Source organism: Propithecus coquereli, unplaced genomic scaffold, assembly GCF_000956105.1.
Source record: "Propithecus coquereli isolate 6110/MARCELLA unplaced genomic scaffold, Pcoq_1.0 Scaffold266, whole genome shotgun sequence".
Taxonomy (NCBI): domain Eukaryota; kingdom Metazoa; phylum Chordata; class Mammalia; order Primates; family Indriidae; genus Propithecus; species Propithecus coquereli.
In genome coordinates, this window is record NW_012148241.1 from 1,466,266 (window position 1) to 1,469,631 (window position 3,366).

Here is a 3,366-nt window from a genome sequence, read left to right on the forward strand (position 1 = left end):
TGTCCATGGAAACAGCCAATAAAATATTTTTAATAAAAGTAACTAAAATGTTCTAGGCAATGGTTTTCAGTTTCTAGGTGAATAAAGTTCTTAATAAGTGACCTTTGTACTGCAGGTACATTATTTGAACCTACATTTCTCTAACAGTAAATGTAAAGGCTCAATGCCTCTAATACCTCTTTCCATAAAATAGCATCACTCACAAATCAAAGCCTCAAAAAGAACATTTTTGTAGTACTTCCTAAATGATTAGAGCTCTTCAGATCTACATCTCTAATGCCCTGTGACTAATTCATAATCACAGAGAGGCTCTCTTAATTTAATAACATTTAGGCTTAAGTTGCTAAGATTTTTAAGCTCATTCATCATAAGTTTTCCTTTAATAAATTGACCCAAGGTGAAAATTCAGAAAAACTCTTTCAGCTAGGAAGGGTGATGACAGTTATTTTGGGCATGTACTAAAATAACAATGGCAAGGAAACAGAATTTGATGAAGCTATGGTTATCCTAACCACCTAAATTTCAGTATAAACTAATGTAAGGATAAAATTCATGGGGGAGAATGGTAGTAATCCTGGTTTATTAGCTGTATTGGCATTACATGATATACCATAGAATTTCTAATGGTAAACTGGATGTTAGCAATAATTATTCTCACGGAACTCTTAAGCTTGCATCTGTTCTTCTGTGGCAATTAGATAGAGTACGTAAAAATCCTTTAGCAAAGAGCCATTGTCAATTAATGTTTCCACATAAAGTTGTTACAGAGGTAATCCTGTCAATTTAGACATTTATCAACATCATTCATTCACTCACTTCTTTAGGGGATGGTGAACTACTGTTTGGACAAGTTTGGGCAAGTTATATAATCCCAGTAAAACTAATAGGCCAGGGTTACAACCATCCTATCTGATGAATTTTATGCCTCCATCAGTTGAAATTTAAGTCTTGGTGGCCAGGAATAAATATGTATAGGAGCTAGCAAATATTTTTATCAGAAGTTAGTATCTAAGAAGTTCCCATTTTCAAATGATTTGGAAGGTATTAAAAATGGTTTTGTAATTACCTCTGTGTTACCTTGAAAAATTTAATTGTGGCCAAGTAAATCTTATACAGCCAGTGAAGCTTTTACATCAGAAGGTTTTGCTTTTGATTTCTCTGATTGCAAATTGTAGAGGTTCTTTTTTAAAAGTGGCTTTAGAGTGGGTTCATGGGTTTCCGAAGAATATCAAAGCTCTTACCTTTTGATCATACTTCCCTTTTATAAAAATAAAATTTGTGTATTTAGTTTAATCACCTACATAAAGCACCAAATTTAGCTGATGCTCCGTGATGCAAAAACATAATACTCATGCTTATAGTATCCACAACTTTTGTTAGGTTGGTTGTGGGGGATGGATTCAAGCTACATTTTATGAAGAAATCGTGGAGAGAGTCTTTGTGAAAGACTTACAGAGTTATGAATGAAAAAAAAATAATCGTACAGTATTATTAGGCTGGCCAAATTTCTCTGTGGCTATAAAACTTATATTAGACATCACCTTTATGTCAACAAAGTTTAACGCCTTCAAACCCCTCTTCTAAGCAAAAATGCATACAGAAAATGTGTGGATACTAACCTATGGCAGTGGCAGTGATTTCAATGTATAATATCCTTGAAATAAACTACAATGTGATGTTGGTACATTTTCATGAGAGTAGACATGACTTACAACTGGAGGATATTAGTTTACTCAAAAGGATTTGCTATGGTCAGTTAATGTGGGGCAGAGCTTGCCATTGGCCAACCCATTAAGCAATTCAAAGATTCCCTACAGGCAGATTTAAGCACACGCAACATCTGAGCTCAGTCATGGAAGTCAGAAATGAAAACAGATTCCACATGATAGCTTGACTGTTTCATTTTAATGGTCATTAGTGGTCTGTAGTCAAGGCTCAAGTTGCTAGGTAAACAACCAATTTGCTTGTTTTTTGAAGTGTACACAAGGGATAATTTATTCATTTGTTAATTTTTTCTTTCTCTAGAACATTAGGTGATATTTCCTCTCTGATATATATAGTCTTAAACTAGACTCATCTCAACTGTGATTTTCTTCAGAATCTGCAGCATATTCTTTTGAATAAGCTCAATGTAGAATATGTCCAATTTCTGAGGGGCAGAGTTTTTTATTTTAATAACCAAATGGTGTTTAAAACCACATTTGTTATCTGTAAAGGATAAAGAAATATAAAATAGAGAGAAAAGATGAGTGAGTAAACAGAGCTATACATTTGCTTTTTCTTTTTGGGGGGATAAAACTCAAGTGTTTATTCAAGCAATAATGCCAGTTTTCTAATAGTTAAATAGCTTTAATGACAATTTCAAAGAAAGATATTCCAAAACAGTATCTAATGTAGAATTGCCTGAACAAATGTATCTGCTTTGACAATACACAGATATCAGTAAATCAACAAGATTTCTTTATGTTCATATTTCATATGCAAAACTGTGATAAAACCAGAATAAAGTAATGCCAAAAAGTACACCATTCAAGTCTTGTGAATTCTGTCATTAAAGTATTGTTTATAAACTAGCCCTGTATAAGAATATAATTCTGATAAAATCTTTAAAAACAGAGCTTCTAACCAAAAGTCAACATACAATTGTTTTGCAGTCAAAGTCAATCTTAAGCATCTTTTAAAGACATAACTTGAAAAAAATCACTGTGGGCATCCCACACTGTGGGTCTTCTTTGTTGTATGTTGAATAAGATTTATATTTGAGGTAAGCCATAGATCTGGTTTATATTCTTCAACAAGAAAGAATGAAAGAGTGGCTACGGATTGAAACCCTCTGTGTATATTCCCCTGTTCATTAAGGACCATAAAAAAAGAAAATTGGATTAAAATGGCTAAATGTTCTTAGAACAATTCCCACAAATGCCAATAATTACAGATTTTGGTTTCTTTGGTTCTCATAGCTCTAATCTTCAGTGGTTTATTACAATGCACAACACACCATCAGATACTTTCCACATGACACACGTTTAGTATCCTCACATTATAGATCATGGGCCAAGATTCTGGTTCAAATACAATTAGGTTTAAGTGATACAATAGGAACCAAAGGAAATGTTGGTAGAGCTGTTAAGTACTATATTGTCTACACTACTGAGTTAGACTGTACCAGAAAAATCCAGCCTGTAAGATCTTTATTTTTCCATTTCCTACAATTCTGAAGTAGACCACTGAGTCAATCTTTATTGAGTGTGCATTTTAATGATAAGCATACAATGTTTTTTGTTTTCTTTTGTTGGCAGTGGTGGTGGTAGTGGTGTTTTTAACAAAAACACAGCACAAGCTGTGTGGCAAATTAGTAACTTTATT